The 17,481-nt window shown below is 39.6% G+C and overlaps 1 long non-coding RNA gene across 1 annotated transcript in view; it reads right to left on the bottom strand.

Annotated features, from left to right (window-relative positions):
* Positions 1-5,069: 5,069 nt before the first annotated feature.
* The window catches only part of LOC149749712 (uncharacterized), a 35,992-nt gene continuing 23,580 nt past the window's right edge, over positions 5,070-17,481 (bottom strand). Inside the window, exons 2-3 of the long non-coding RNA XR_016392836.1 lie at positions 16,723-16,781; positions 5,070-11,840 (exon numbers count right to left, since the gene is read on the bottom strand). This is a non-coding gene — a long non-coding RNA (uncharacterized LOC149749712). The remainder of the gene's footprint in view (positions 11,841-16,722; positions 16,782-17,481) is intronic.

The following is a 17,481-nucleotide window of genomic DNA, read 5'->3' as shown; positions in this document are numbered from 1 at the left end:
AATATTCCAGATATAAGAGTTTGAACCAACACTTTCTTCAAATCTATGCTCCCTCTGTGTCATAGTCTCCTTGTCCTATTCTATGAAGCAATCACCACAAACACTTAAGGATGGCAAGGCAGTGACAAAATTCACAAATTTATCATTCCCTACAGTAAGGTGTGTTTGCTCTGTGAATATCATAACACAAGTAAGTGGTTAGCTCCTAGACCTTCTGTACCTGTGGAACAGGTTTTACTCCAGGAATAAAAACAATAATTTAAGCCAGTTTAAGAAATGAACCAGGTGGTCAGTCTCAGAAATCTGTCACAGTCAGGAAACCTCAGTCAATAACCAATAAGGTAACTTAAAAACAACACAAGTTCTTCAAATGGAAAGGAACACTACGCCCATGCTTTAGAACTCAACATTGACATCATAAAGATATCAGTTCTGCCAAGTCAATATATAAATTTAATACAATCCAAATAAAAATTATCAGCAGTGTTTTTGAACTATTTTCATATGGAAAAATAAACAAGTAAAACTAGCCAGAAAAGTCCTATTAAAAAAGGACTTATATGAAAAAAATAATGAGGACTAATTAGCCCTGCAGATATTATAATATGATATAAATGTACATTAATTAAAGCAACATAATACTGGCCCATAAATAAACATGGAATATTCAATAATAGACCCAAAACAATACAGGAAATTAATATATGATAAAGATGTATTATTAAAGTAATGGTGTTCACCGAATGGATAGCCATTTAGCAAAAAAATTGAATCCATTCCTCCAACCTTAAAACAAAATAAATTACAGATGGAGCGAACATTTAAATACAAAAACTGAAAACCACAAAATTATTAGGAAAAAATAGAAGAAATTTTTGTACAGTCTTGGAGTGGAAAGGCCCCCTAAGCATAATATATAAATCCGTGAATCAGAAGACTGCTCAATTTGACTACACAAAAATTTCTTTAATTTGCACAGCAAAAACCTCCATAAGCAAAGTAAAAAGAATACATTTAAAAATGGGGTAGAAAAAAAATGGTGTAGATTTGTGCAATTCATATCATAAATGCTTTGTTCCCTAGCATATAAAAAGCCCCTAAAAATTATTATACAAAATCAACAACTCAATATTTGCCAACAGATGTGCAAAGGATAAGTAGATAGTTCACAGGAAAAAATAGTACAAATATTCTTAAAATATGATTAGCTTCAATCACAATTAAGTCTAAAGGAAAAAAACACACTCCTATATGACTCTCACACTACTCTACTATACCTCACTTCTGACACCAAATGTGTGTGTTTTCCAAACATTAAGCAATTCTTCCACCCCAGTTGAGTGTCTTACAACATAGACTCAATTCTGACACTATCTACCTAGAGATAGTGTCAAATCCTACAGCTTAAGGGCTGAGTCCTACAAGACTTCAGACACCACTTCATCATTTCTGATGCCAATGTCGCCTGTACTTCTGACCCACTGGCTATAAAATCAGAGGGTCCCAAGAGCCCTTCCTTGGGTGCTATTAATTTACTAGAGCAGCTCACAGAATTCAGCAAAACTGTTTACTTACTAGATTACCAGTTTATTATAAAAGGATCTAACTCAGGAACAGCCACATGGAAGAGATGCGAAGGGCAAGGTATGGGGAAAGGGGTGCAAAGCCTCCATGCTGTCCCACCCAGCACTTCCCTGTGTTCACCAATCCAGAAGCTCTCCAAACCCCATTCTTTCAATTTTACTGAAGCTTCATTCGCTAGGCATGATTAATTGATTCAACCTCAATGCCCTCTCCCCTCCAAGGGGGGAGGGGGAGAGTGGAAGAGACTGAAAGTTCTAATCCTCTAATTCTGGTTGGTTCCCCTGGCAACCAGCCCCTTCCTTAAAGGCTTTCCAAAGGTCACCTAATTAACACAAACTCAGGTGTGGTTGAAAGGGTTTTGTTATGAATATTAAAAGACACTCCTATTACTCTGGAAATTCCACTGGTTTTAGAAGTTTTATGCCAGGAATGAGGGCCAAAGACCAAATATATATTTTATTATACCTACTCTCTAATACTAAATCTTACTACTAATAAGGTAAGTACAATTAAAACTATAGTGAAATACCATTTTCACCTTCAAATTGGCCACATGGAAAAGTGTGATATTACTCTGTGTTGGTGGGGATACTGGGGAGCAGACAATCTCATTCACTGCTAGTGCAAGTATGAAGGGAAGCATCTACTGAAATTTTCAATGCACATTTCCTTTGATCCAGCAAGTCCCCTTTTGTGGGCAGTTCAGAACCCTCTCTAGAATAGGGGTCAGCAATTTTTTGTTTTCTACAAAGGCCCAAAAGTAAATATTTTAAGCTTTGGGTCATGTGGTCTCTGTCGCAACTACTCAACCTTGTTAGTGTAGTGTGAAATCGGCCATTCACATTGCAAAAATGAATGAGCATGGCTTTCCAATAAAACTTTATTTATACAAACAGCTGTGGGTAGGATTTAGCCTGAAGCCCATAGTTTGCCAATTCCTGCTCCAGAAGGCAGTAGGTGCAGAAAAGCTGGGCACACCTTCATTGCGGCAGAGACCACTACTGTCCGCAAACCCCATTTCTTCCCCATAGTAAAAGATGTGCAGGCAGGACTTGGATGCCCAGTCAGTGATGGTATTTCTCAGCCCTACTGGGAGCTTGATGGCCAGGTAACTAAGCTCTCAATGAGGTGGGAGCAAAAGCTCTGTTTCTACCTCTGGCTCATTTGCTTAGGCAAGATTTCTTCAAAAGAAATCTCTGTTCTTTTCCCCTTTCTCACTGGCTGCTGCCAATGACCAGTATGGTATTAAAGCCATACACTGAAAATACTGAAACTGGCAGAGCTGCCTTCAACCAGACTGCCTGAATGACTAGAAGGGACAGAGCTGGCCCATGGTCCCACACATAAGAGAAATTGTTCCAAACATGGTCTGAGGGGCAGAACTTTTTGCTTCACAACCTCTTTCTGAGAAGTTAGCATTCCTGATAAAATGCTTAAGCAATTTTCTGTGAACTTTAATGGGATTAAGGTTTGCTCTAGGAAACCAATTACCCACATGCCCAATTAGCCACACACTCAGTTGCCAACTGTCAATCAAGGGTCTAGTGACCTTTACCAGACTTTCTTTTCTTTCTGTGTCTAGCCTAACAATGATTATCTAACTGAACTCTTTTCCTATCAAATGTCCCTGCCAAAAGTAAATTTGGGAAGTGGCCTTCTAGGGTCCATTTCCCTACTGTGCCTGATAGTAATAAAATTTTGATACACGCTCACAGCTAAATTGTCTGAAAACTTTTCTTTAACACTTGGAACACTCACCTGGTACAATAACATGAGTGAAAAATGAATTTATGTTTCTTTGAGCCATTAAATTTTGTTCTCTATTTCAGCAGCCAAATCTACCCTAATGTGTTCATATTTGATAAATGTGCTTAAATTTACTATATGCTTTCTTTGTACCAGAGACTATACTAAGCACTTTACATGCATTATATGTCACTAAACTCTATTTCCTTCCCATAGTAAATACCCACAGCTAGGATTGGATGCCAGGGCAGGGACCACCACCACTAATAATAATCGTAGTTGTAGCAGCAATAACAACAATAATAATACTAGTTAATACTTACTGAATGCTTTCTATGAGCCAAGCACTGAGCAAACTCTTTATACCTTATTCTTTACAACCTTATGGGGATTCTTCTTAGAAAAAACAAGCAACCGATCCAAGTTTTATCACTAGTGTTAATTCACTGCATTTAGAAAATGAAAGGAAATTTACTACTTTCCTAAGACAAATTCCTGACAGTAAAGCTCAAGACAATCACCTTGGTTGAGGAAGATCCAGAGAAAATGAAGCTCCTCTTAAAAGGGATATGATTCCCCAGAGCATATCAGCATCATTGAGACAGAACTGGTGGTGGGATTTTTTTTTTTTGCTTTCCTCAAAGGGACACTATTTTTATAGCCTGAGAAGCACCAGACACTTTTGTTGTTTAGGGCTATCTCACTGGTCCTTCCGAAGGCAAAAATTTGAAGGTGATCTTCAAGACTTTTCTCCTAAGTGCCCCTACCCTTCAGGAGAGAGAAATCATCAAATTCTGTCCCCAAAGACTTGACTGTGTTCTAAACCAACCTCAGATTACAGGCACAGGAGGAAGAATTCGATTTTGATTTGAAGAATGGGCTGGGCCTGGAATACTTTTCCAGCCTTTTTTCTAAGGAGGATTTAAGAATTGATATATTCATGTTGCACTTCAGTGGGGTTGAATGGATTTTTTTGGTTTTGGTTTTGGTTTTGGTTTTGCTTTTGTGGTTGTGTCCATGAACACAAGGAGAGGCTCAGTTCTGCAGAGCTCTGCACATGCACTCACCCTGGTCCTGAAGGAGTGGGGTGTCCTCCCTAGAGAACCTCTGTGGCCCTCTCTGGTGAACCAACCTCTTGAGACTGCACAGAACTCAGCTTCTCCAGTGACACACTCAGGCAACAAGAAAGAAACAGCTGAAACAATGTAGAGATGCCCCCCGCCCAGTGTCAAGAGAGGACTGATTGCCCCACCTGTCTTTTGAAACTAAGAAAAAAATCCTGGAATTTATAGACATTTTCAAGTTACGGAAGTCTCAAGAGAAAGATATTTGGAGTCCCTGCATAGGAGGAAGAGTTTAAGCAATATTAGAAAAAGAATTCATCCACCTATGCATCCATCCATTCATTTTACAAATAATTATTGAGGACTTACTATATGCCAGGCCCTGTTCAAAATCTAGGGGAGGAGGGAGAATCAGGGAAGTACTGGTCAAGGGTACCAAGTTTCAGTTACGCAAGATGAATAAGTCGTAGAGATCAACTGTACGCCACAGTGCCTATAGCAAGAGTGCCCAACCCCCAGGCCGCAGACCCATACCCGGCCGAGGCCTGTTAAGAACCAGGCCACACAGCAGGTCAGCGGTGGGAGAGCCAGTGAAGCTTCACCTGCCACTCCCCATTGCTCGCATTACCGCCTGAATCATCCCCCACCCCCACTCTCACCCCCAGGCCGTGTAAAAAGTCTTCCACAAAACCAGTCCCTGGTGCCATAAGGTTGTGGACTGCTGGTCTATAGTTAACAACAATGCATTGCACACTTCAAAATGTGCCAAAAGGGTAGCTCTTACGTTAAGTGTTTTTATCACAAAAATAAGTAAGTAAAGAGCGTGGGAGGAAACGCTTGGAAGTGATGGATATGTTTATGACACTGATTGTGGGAATGGTTTCACAGGTGTATATTTATCTCCAAACTCATCAAGTTGTATACATTAAATATGTACAGCTTTCTGTATAACGATCACACTTCAATAAAGTGGTTTTAAAAAACCCTAGGGATACAACAGTGAACAAGGTAGTCAAAGAGATGTGACTACATTTGTAACCCTTGTTGTGGTTCATGCAAGCATCAAATATAGATTTTGTACTGGCACATGTGTTTTTTTTCAGCTTCCACTTGCGTTCTCACTCACCCAGCCATCTTGAGAAGTGCATCTAGCCCTCACCCAGGAGTAGGGGCATCCACGTACAATGTTGGTTACGTGCAGCCAAGCGCTTGCCTCATTGGCCCTCCCCCAAGACTGAAATTCTCCTCAAGAGGTCATCCCTTAGGGTTCAGACTTGTGTAAATGTGGGGAATTCCCTGGTGATCCAGTGGTTAGGACTCCACACTTCCACTGCTGGGGGCCCAGGTTCACTCCCTGGTCGGGGAACTAAGATCCCACAAGCCTCGCAGCACGGCCAAAAATAAATAAATTAATTAATCAATTAATTAAAAATACACAGACTTGTGTAAACGTTAGAGTCCCCATTTAAATGCAAATATCCCTGCAGCCATGACACATTTACATCATTGTCATTCATTATCACCTTTCAAGTGTAACAGCAACTGGGAAGTCTAAGAAATCCTGGAGAGGGAGAGAACCTAAGAGTGCTTCCAGGAAGAAAGGGCTAACTGGTGGCCTCAGCAGGAATATAGGAAGGGGGTTGCCAAGAGATTGAAGAAAGGTGAACTGATCACATACTTCCACTTGGAGAGACCGAAGGACATTCTTGAAGGAGGTACCAGAAGGCAACAGGACAATCAGTAACAAACTGAATGATGTCTGCTATTGGACTATGTAATCAACTACTCATGTATATTTCCAGATATATCTGAACCTCTTAATGGTTCACAATCATTTTTGGAAGTAGGTGTGGTATACCTTATGTAACAATATAGAGAAATATCTACTTACCAGGAGAGCCCACCCACCACCAAAATTGTTTACTAGGATGAATAACTAAATTAGAAGCTTTGATGAGGAAGGAGGCCTCCAGGAGGTGCTTGATGATCACTCTGGGGCTAATTCCAGGGTTTGGTTTTGTTGACAAGGGTCTATAAATTGGGGACACAAGCTGAATAGGCTGGATAATAGTCTTCAGAGGCTGTTTGGAGTAAGAGGGGGGAATGACAATGTCACTGGCAGAGGACAGAATAGGGATGAGGGTTTTATTAGTTCTCTAATGTGTGGTCCCTGATGCAAATCATCTTCCCTATTTCCTCATGAAATCTTCAGTAAAAGTCCATTTTTCTTAACGTGTCCTGCTACTGGAGGTTCACCAAAGACCTTAGGGAATAGCATGAGCACCAGTCATCCACAGCAGTCTACCACACCTCACTTCCAATTATAAATACTTAAAGAACTGGAGTTGTACAAGGCCCAATGCATGCAGCCTGCTACATAATGCAGCATTAGGTTTGGAGATGGGATTTTTTTCAAATTTTATTTCTTTTATTGAAATATAGTTGATTTACAATGTGCCAATCTCTGCTGTACAACAAAGTGACTCAGTTATACACATATAGATGTTCTTTTTATATATATTATTTTCCTTTATGGTTTATCACAGGATATTGAACATAGTTCCCTGTGCTATACAGTAGGACCTTGTTGTTTACCCATTCTATACATAATAGTTTACATCTGCTAATCCCACACTCCCAATCCTTCCCTCCCCCACCCCTCCTCCCCCTTGACAATCACAAGTCTGTTCTCTATGTCTGTGAGTCTGTTTCTGTTTCGAAGATAAGTTCATTTGTGTCATATTTTAGATTCCACATATAAGTGATATCATATGGTGGTTGTCTTTCTCCTTCTTTCTTACTTCACTTAGTATGATAATCTCTATTTGCATCCATATTGCTGTGAATGGCATTATTTTGTTCTTTTTTATGGCTGAGTAGTATTCCATTGTATATATGTACCACATCTTCTTTATCCATTCATCTGTTGATGGGCATTTAGGTTGTTTCCACGACTTGGCTATTGTAAATAGTGCTGCTATGAACATAGGGGTGCATGTATCTTTTTGAATTATAGTTTTATCCAGGTATATGCTCAGGAGTGGGATCACTGGATCATATGGTAGTTCTGTTTTTAGTTTTCTCAGGAACCTCCACACTGTTTTTCATAGTGGCTGCACCAACTTACATTCCCACCAACAGTGTGGCAGCGTTCCTTTTTCTCACACCCTCTCCAGCATTTGTTATTTGTAGACTTTTTAATGATGGCCATTCTGATAGGTGTGAGGTGGTACCTCATTGTAGTTTTTATCTGCATTTCTCTAATAATTAGTGATGTTGAGCATCTTTTCGTGTGCCTACTGGCCATCTGTATGTCTTCTTTGGAGAAATGTCTATTAAGGTATTCTCCCCATTTTTCAATTGGGTCGTTTGTTTTTTTGTTGCTGAGCTGTATGAGCTGTTTGTACATTTTGGAGATTAAGCCCTTGTCTGTCGTGGAGATGGGATTTTTAATGGTGGTGAATGTACTCAAACTACAGTGCTTTGATGGGGCAATACCAAATCAGTGCTTTTTATTCAAAACCAGGTTTATACTTTTCAAGAATGAAAGTGTCTAATCCTCAAAGTTAGGAGAACATAGCAGGCATAATTTCCCCATTTTCAGGAGGCATGTGACTCTGGATTGACAAGGCTAGAGAATTCCACCAAGGTCACTTTTCCCAATGAAGACAAGAATTAGAGAACCTGGATCTCCACTGAGAGACAGACATAATCCATGGGTCCTGGGAGTCACATTCGAACATAGAGCTTCATGAAATTGATCTCCTAAAAGTAAATTCCATTTTCTTCTCCATCAAAAGGCTGCTGAGACACCATTGGGTGGCACTATTGCTTACACTTTAAAATTTCAGATAGTAAAGCAAAGCCACGTTTCAAACCCAGAAGCAGAAAGAATAGCAGAACTTTCTCCAAGAAGCTCTAGAAGACAGCATCCTACCGAGATGTATCGTCAATACAGCTCAACTACAGAAGGTTTAAAATAGGTAAAATATGATTTCTTGGAAAATAACCCAACTCACATAAAAGACATAATCTACCAGATCCAATGAGCATCAGTATCCTCATTACAATTTCCATGCAACTTGACATCCTAAAGAGCTCTTTTCTTCATCCGAGATGGATTGCCAGCAATTGTCACTCACTTCTGTTTAGGGAATAATGGGGGAAGGCATACTGTTTTGTGGCTTTTGCTTTCTGCAAACATGCTTAAGCCTTGGTTAGTCGATTACCCCCATGACTCCTATATCCATTTACAGTAATTTCTATTAAGAAAAGTTCCACCTCTTGCACTAATGAGGGCTCTGATGGTCAACTCAAGGTCCCTAGCTACTATGTTTAGCTGCTATCGCTGCTTGGACATCTAAGACCTTTCTCTGCACTACAGAAAAATGGATCTTTGAGGAATATAATGATTCTCATTACTCCTCCTCTGACACCCACGTCACCAGCAGACAGAAATCAGCACAGGGGACAGCCAGCAAATGAACACTGGGAACAGTTGTTACAGTTACCATTGTCTGGCATAACACACACAAGCACACATGTGCCACACACAATGGGATTTTATTCAACACAGCAGCCTTGTATTAATTACATTTTTCACCATTAATACTTTTTCACTAATTTAAATAGCTCCCTCCATGCTGCTATCCCAGAGTAAAACCAGACATGTCCACTGCTAATTGCATTACAATAAAAGAGTGCACTATCACAATGAATTACATGTGCCACCTTTTTTCAGTGGCACATTCCCAGCTCATGACAGCCAGAGAAACAACAGGAGAAAAGAGAGAACCAAAAACATAATCCATATATAAAATGAGAAGAAAAAGACAATAGAAAATTATCCCAAAGTTTGATGCAGTGGATATGACTGATGGTGAGAGTCCTCCCCATTCAAGCCCGGCTTCTAAGGAAACTGAGAAGAAAAAGCCCAAGACAGAGATTTTAAACAAAGTCCTTGCCTTGCTACTCAGTGTGCTCCACAGAGTAGTAGGAATGGCATCATCTGAGAGCTTGATAGAATGCAGGTTCTCAGGCCTTACCTAGACCTAATGAATCAGGTTCTTCATTTTAACAAACACGCAGGTGATACGCGTGCACATTAAAGTCTGAGAAGCTCTGCTCTAGTTCGCCGGGGTATGAGAAAACAGAAGCTTCCTAATGATGGAGGGCCAGTTCCTACGATTTGGCTAGGATGAACCTAGCAGAGAAGGTTAAGAAAGGAAGTAATGTTTTAATTTTTTTCAATGTGTTACAGGGCCTCTTGCCCATAAATTCTGAGACAGAGTCAACTAGACAATGTGTTGACGCTGACAAATTATTATTATTTTTTAACACCTTTATTGGAGTATAATTGCTTTACAATGGTGTGTTAGTTTCTGCTTTATAACAAAGTGAATCAGTTATACATATGTTCCCATATCTCTTCCCTCTTGCGTCTCCCTCCCTCCCTCCCTCCCTCCCACCCTCCCTATCCCACCCCTCTAGGTGGTCACAAACCACCGAGGTGATCTCCCTGTGCTATGAGGCTGCTTCCCACTAGCTATCTATTTTACATTTGATAGTGTATATATAAGTCCATGCCACTCTCTCACTTCGTCCCAGCTTACCCTTCCCCCTCCCCACGTCCTCAAGTCCATTCTCTAGTAGGTCTGCGTCTTTATTCCCGTCCTGCCCCTAGGTTCTTCATAACCATTTTTTTTTAGATTCCATATATATGTGTTAGCATACGGTATTTGTTTTTCTCTTTCTGACTTAAATACTTTCGATATCACCTATTCCTATATTCTAGTTAGTGTCACAGACCAAGGAGTGTCTGGAGAATGAGAACTGCAGTCATGAAACAAAGCATGGGTAAGAGAGTTCCCTTTCTCTCTGTCATACACAAGCAGGACCACCTTCCTTTCACGCAGATGTCAAAAGCAAGCATGGTAGGCATGTGTGTACCTGTTCTGACGTGAGGACGCCTGGAAGAGTTCAAACATATCTCCTTTACCCACTGTTTGCTTTGAGTCTCCATGAAAATCCGCATTTTGAACCTATATTTCCCCCTACCAGGCAAAAACAGTTAATAATAATAATAATGGCAACATCAGAGAAGAACAATGAGAAATACAGATTCTTTTCATTCATTTATTCATTCTACAATAGTCATTGCCCATCTTCTGGGTGCTAAGCAGGGTTCTAAGCGCCATAGGTACATCAGTGAACAAGAGAGACAAAACTACCTGCTTTCATGGGGTTTGCATTCTTCTCAGGGGAGACAGACAATAATCAATAAACTTAATAGTAAGTCATATAGTATGTTAGATGCTGGTAAGTGCTATGGAAAATAACAGAACAGAGAGGAGCATTGGGGGCAACAGGGAAGGGTCTGCAATTTTAAGTAGGAAGGTCAAGGGAAGTCTTAATTGAGAAAGACTTGCAGCTAAGCGGCGAGTGAGACATGCAGATTTCTGAGAGAGGAGCATTCTGACATCTTGAAGAAAAGAGAGGAAATTTATGGAGCCGAATGATCAAGTAGAAAAGTAAAAGGAAATAAAGTCAGCCAGGTAATAAGGGTATGAATTAAGTAAAGGCTTTTACTTTAAATAAAATTAAAGTTAAATAAAAACTTTAGCTTTTACTCTGAGTCAGATGGGAGGTCAATGGAGCTTTTTGAGCAGAAGAGTAGCGTGATCTTGTATGACTCTGGCTGCTGTTTGAGAATAGACTATGGGGATAAGCAAGAATGGAAGCACAGAGACCAGTAGGTAGGTTTCCACAATCACATACATCAGAGATGACAGAAGGTTGGACTAAGGTGGTAATAGCAGAAGTGGTGAGAAGTGGTTAGATTCTAGATACCTTTTGAAGATAGTACCTACAAGACTTGCTGATGCTTTGGATGTGGGTATGAGATACGGAAGGAAATCAAGGATGATAAAAGTTTATGGCCTAAGCAGTTGGAAGATTGGGAAAGATGTGAATAGGGCACGTTTGTGGGAGGAAGATCAAGAGTTTCTTTTGCACAGGTTGGGCTTGAGATGTCTATTAGACAGCCAGGTGAGGATCCCAGATACAGGAGCTCAAAGATGGGGTACTGAGCAAAGGATATAAATTTGCACGTTGACAGCACATGCAGCTGCTTAAAGCCATGAGATTGGACAAGCACCTCTAGAAGAGGAGTAGAGATTGCTAAGACTGTGCCCGAAGTACTCCAATAAGCGGTGAGGGAGAAGAAGGAGAACCCCCAAAAGAGAATGAGAAGGAGCAACCAGTGAAGTAGAGGAGAACCAAGATCTGACCAGGCAAAACAAATCATTCTACTTGTTCCTCTATGGCAAAATTACATTTTGGAGATTTAATCAGTAAAATATTTTACTTTTGTTTCTCTTTGTCAGAGCATGATGTTTTCCCCTTCATCATTCTTCTGTTTAAACAAGATCTTGGTCTTCTTTCTCTCTGGGAAAGGTAGACAATGAAGAAACACAAAGAAAGATAAAGGTCAACCTTAAGTTTCCAAAAGCAAAAGTCCTAACGCAAACAAATGTTTTGTGGGAAACAACTGTTTAGCTACTTTTTTACTGACACAATGAGAAGAAAAAAAAACTTCTCTGGGCACTGGGCAAGGAGAAGAGTTAAAGGGGATGCAAAAGATGTGAACACTTCCAAAGAGCTTTTATTTCCAGTTCTATCGCTTATTGGTGTATGACTTAGGGGAGGCATTAAGTTTTATAGGTCTCAGCTTCCCCATCTCTGCGAAGGAGCCCTGCATTTGGCCCCTTCCTGTGTAGTCCAAAAATGAGGGGATGATAAGACAGACAGACAGGCTGTCTGTCTGTCATGCACAAACACCAGATAAGTCCATGATACCACACGAGCCCTTCAGAACTTGGATGTCCTAGAGATAAGGAAGGAAAGCAGAAAATCCTGACTTGACTTAGTACAGCTAGAATGAACTAATATTGTGTTTTCTGCTATCAAGAATAGTCTCAAAAATGAGACCAATGATATCAAAACCTAAAGTGACTTTTTTTGCACAACTAACTATTAACTCCACACCTTTACTATTACTAGCCTTCAAGGTTCACTTCACATTTTCTCTCTTCCACGAAGACCTTCTTGATAGGCCCACCAGGCTATGTTACTCAGTTGATACTCAACACACAAAGTCTTGCATTGTTAGTTATCTTTTATGAATATAGCTTATGTCACCTCCTTGAATTCATCAATACTTTCAATTCAACAAGGCTTTTTTAGAGCACTGTATAGAATTCCTTTCAGCCACAAATAACAGTGGATATGGCTTGCACAATTTCACGATTTAATTCTGTTTCTGGCAATTTCAGGACTGACGCAGAGGTTTACCAATATCAACCAGTACCCAGACTCTCTCTACCTTTCTGATCTGCGGTCCTTACCATGTTATCTTTTTATATTTGGCCTTCCTTTTTCAAGCAATGTGGCTGATTTAGCTGCAAACATCACATCTTCACACAACCAAATTTAAGACCAGAGGAAAGGAGTTGATCTCCTTACCATCTCTTTTTATTCAGAAGCAAAAGCCCTCCCAGGAGACTTCTCCTTACACCTAATTAGCCACAGCTTGGTCACATGGCCACACCTAAACCTCCCTAGCAAATAGGAATTACCAAAGTAGGTTTAGACCCTGGACTCTGGAGTGGTTCATTATTTCCAGAGTATGTTGTAGCCTGAACAAAATTGGGGGTGGGGGAGTCTGTAAACTTAGGAAGAAGTAAGAAACAGCTGCTATGTAAGCTAAGCAGCTAACAGTGTTTGATACAAGCACCATGTTCAAGGCATCCTTGTAGTCCCTGTTTAGAATATAAGAATGAGTTAGGCAACTACAGGTTATGAGCCCAGTGGTTAGACACACAGATGCTGGATCCAGACTGCCACAGTTCAACCTGGTTCCTTTACTTACTAGCTGTTTGTCAGTAGATGAGTCACTTACAGACCTTGCAGCTTCAGCTTCCTCAACTGTAAAATGGGGGTAAAAATAATACTGACCTTAAAGGATTGCTGTGAGCATAAAACGAGGAGACATACATAAAGCACTCAGCATGGAGTATAGCACTCAGTAAGTAAATAGTCAGTGTTAGCTATTACTACTATTTCTCTATTCTCCATGGTAAGCAAATAACATGCTAGGTGCTCTTAAAGGTACTGGGACCCAAATGAGATATGATCTCTGCTCTCCCACAACTTGCCTTTCCCTGACCCCAAGCCCACTCCTCAGGTTGACCACTCTTGACAGTTTGATGTCTACCCATGTATGTGGATACCCCTCATTTATTTTTATTAAAATGCTATCATATTATCATTCATTCATTCAATAAATATTTACCAAACACTTACTATATGCCAGGGACTGTTCTAAGAGCTGGAAAAACAAGTGAATGAAACAAGTTCTTCAGAAGCATGGTCTCTTCACAATAAAGTTTTCTTCTCAGTCTTCTTAAAGATCTACCTCTTTCTTATTAATAGCTTTCTGCTATCCATTACATGATTCTGCCAAAATGTATTTAACTATTCCCTTTTTAACAGACATTACGGTTCTACTTTTCTACCATTAATTACATGCAAGATCTTGATGAACTGCCTTTAAATGGATCCTACGAACACACAGGAGTTTTCTGTTGGCTAGCTTCCTGAAGCAGCATGCTATATCATACTTCTTCCCTTTTCTCAACACTCGGTACGGTGTTTTACACGCAAAGGGCGTTTCAACAACATATACTCAATGATCATTCTCCACAACCGTCCCTACGGTTCAAGAATCCCTTGAACTTTCTGTATGACTTTTTTTTTTACGTTTCAATGAGAGACTGAATTCTTGCATTGAAACAAATAAAAATGTAAAATCCTAATTCTATTTTGTAGGATTTAAGTTATAATTCACTCCAGTTTATTAAAAGACTGCTTTGGGGCTTTCCCACCAACAACGTGGCATTTTTAATATATTCTCATTATTCATTTTTTTAAAAACTGTTCTTTTAAGGAACAAATTTTCAAACTGGCTTTTGAAAGGGTCCCCAGAGGACTGCTATGAATTGCTACTGGCGTGAAGAAAACCAAATATTTACCATGTGGAATTATCATCTGTATATCCACAGGAGCCCTTCCCGGAGGCTGTCTGGGGACCAGCGCCCCTGAATTGCATTTACACTATGTGACAAACAGCAGGGAAGATGTCTTCTCCTGTGTCTTGCCCGTCTGATGTGGGCACCAGTAAGTGACAAACGAGCACAAATAGTCTGTTTGTGTTGAATGGGATCGATGTGGGCTATCACTTATTAAAGCGCTTAATAAATGTGCACTTTTTTACGTGTGTGTTATTTAATTACAAAGGGGAACGGAACTTCAAAGGCATACACCCTGCAATTTTGTAAAATTACATGTAGGATCAGTCAGTGATGGCTATGAAGGGGTAAAAAAATGTCGTACTTCAGTAATTTGTGAACTTGGAGGATAAGAGGATGTTTGAGAGTGAAGAAGGCAGCAAAAACTGCTTAGGTGCATAAAAGTTCAAATGTTCAGGGGGGAAATGAACCTGAGTGGCTTAGAGCATTTTTTCAAACTCTTTTGACTGCAACCCACAATAAGAGATACATTTTATGTCATGACCCCATGCAGACACACATATACGTGACACACACACATGACAAATGAAAGTCTCATAAAATAATACCCTTACTACATGATATTTTCCATCTTATTCCATCCATTTCCATTTTTAATGAGGTTTTTGACCCACTAAATTGATTTCAGGACTGACTGATTGAAAGTTTATTATTATTGATGGTCAGTAGCTATCCACGATAATTAGGGGGAAAAAGTCAACTTCATGAAAGATAGGAAACTCAGGCACATAATTGTCACATACCTCAAGTTTTAGAGTCACTATGACCTGGGTTTTAGTCCTAGCTCTATCACTAGTCTATCACTTGGGAAAGGTGCTTAAGTTTCATAAGCCTCCATTTCTCCTTCTGTGAAATAGGGATAATAATGGTATCTATTATATGATAGGCTTTCAAATGATAGCTACCATCACCAACATCAGGAGGGAGATGATGATGGTGATGTACTCACTCAGCTTGAAATATGTCCCAGAAATGTGAACATAATCCAGGGGAGAGCAAGCCCTACAAAATGCAAGAAACTTCTGTGGTGGTATCATTCTATTTACAAATTATACAGTCACCCAAATAAAGGTTTTCTACAAAAAGAGTGATCGTGTTTTCCAAATCCTAAAAGGCACAGTTTATAAGATAGTGCTAAGACAAGTACATACACAGGCATGTTCATAGCAGCACTATTCACAGTAGCCAAAAGGTGAAAACAGCACAAACGACCATCAACAAATGAATGGACAAATACACGGTGGAACATTATGCAGTCATAAAAAGCAATAAAGTACTGAAACATGCTACAACATGATCCTCCAAACCATGCTGAGAGAAAGAAGCCAAACAAAAGTCACATACTGTATGATCTCATTTATATGAAATATCCAGAATAGATAAAGCCATAGAGACAAAACGCTGATTGATGGTTGCCAGGGGGTAACGGGAAGGAGGAGAGGGAGAAAATGCTCAGCGGGTAGGCGGTTTTACTTCAGAGTGATGAAAATGTTTAACTAGACAGAGGTGGCAGTGGCACAACATTATGAATGTACTTGCTGCCACTGAATTGTTTGCTTTAAAATGGTTCATTTTATGATATGTGACTTCCATCTCAATAAATTATTTTTCATAAATAAGAAACCCAATAATTATTAGGAAATTTTATTACCAGCTCCCTTCATATAAATATAATATTATTATTACATTGTTATTCTTTTTTTTTTTTGCAGTACGCGGGCCTCTCACTGTTGTGGCCTCTCCCATTGTGGAGCACAGGCTCCGGATGCGCAGGCTCAGCAGCCATGGCTCATGGGCCCAGCTGCTCCGCAGCATGTGGGATCTTCCCGGACTGGGGCACGAACCCATGTCCCCTGAATCGGCAGGTGGACTCTCAACCACTGCGCCACCAGGGAAGCCCCTACATTGTTATTCTTAAAAGATTGGTACAATCCAGAGGCATTAAGTCTGTCTTAATAATATTCTGACTAAAAAAAAAAATTCACAGATTCTCCTCAAGAGACAGAAAGAGAAGGCAGCATCTAAAGAAAGCAATGTATTTAATAAAATGCAAAACTCCCACAAGAGCCACACAAATAGATGGAAGACGGAATACCCAGTCAAACTTAAATGCAAAAACATGGCACAGACCTAAAGGAAGAAAGTCGATATTCATGAATATTTTTAAAAGGCAAACTTACTTATTGAATCTGGAGATGATACCTGTAAATGGGGAGACCACTCTCACGGGACCAACAAGCTGGAGGAGAGAGAGAGAGAGATTAAGAGAAAATACATTTTTTCAATTTTTTCTTATTGAGATATATTTGACATACAACATTTTGTAAGTTTAAAGTACAACGTATTGCTTTGATATATTTATATTGCATTATAATTACCAATGTAGCGTTACCTAACACCTTTACCCAGTCACATAATTATCATCTCTCCTAGTGTTGGGAACAATTGAGATCTCATTTCTTGGCAACTTTAATTTTTTTTTTAGTTTATAATAGAGTTTTGTGTCTATAACCATTGTACTGTATATTAGGTCTCCAGGACTTACTTATCTATTAGTTGCACACAATAAAAAATTAATAGGAGCAATGTGACACTCTATTATTTAGGTGTCTTAAAACACCTATAATTTGGTGTTTTTAAAAAGGTATAAAATTGGACTTAGGAGCTATCCATTAAAAAAAAAAAAGATGTGGGTTTTCAATTAAAGAACTGCTGTGTGGCTGCTTAAAAAAAAGCAAAGTTAGATTTCACTGATAGAAGTACAGTGCTCATATCCAAAGAAAAGGAAGATAACAGTCCCACTATAATCACTGTTCCGAGTATCACATTTTAAGAGAGACACTGATCTACTATAATATATTCAAAGGAGAACACATTTGGTTGGCAAATGGTCTAGGAAAATATTCCAACAAAAACTGGAGGTATATTGCCTAGGGGAG

Source organism: Delphinapterus leucas, chromosome 3 (assembly GCF_059928025.1).
Source record: "Delphinapterus leucas isolate spDelLeu-1000000601 "Yukka" chromosome 3, BTC_Dleu_Yukka2, whole genome shotgun sequence".
NCBI lineage: Eukaryota > Metazoa > Chordata > Mammalia > Artiodactyla > Monodontidae > Delphinapterus > Delphinapterus leucas.
This window is presented reverse-complemented; position numbering and strand designations above follow the sequence as displayed.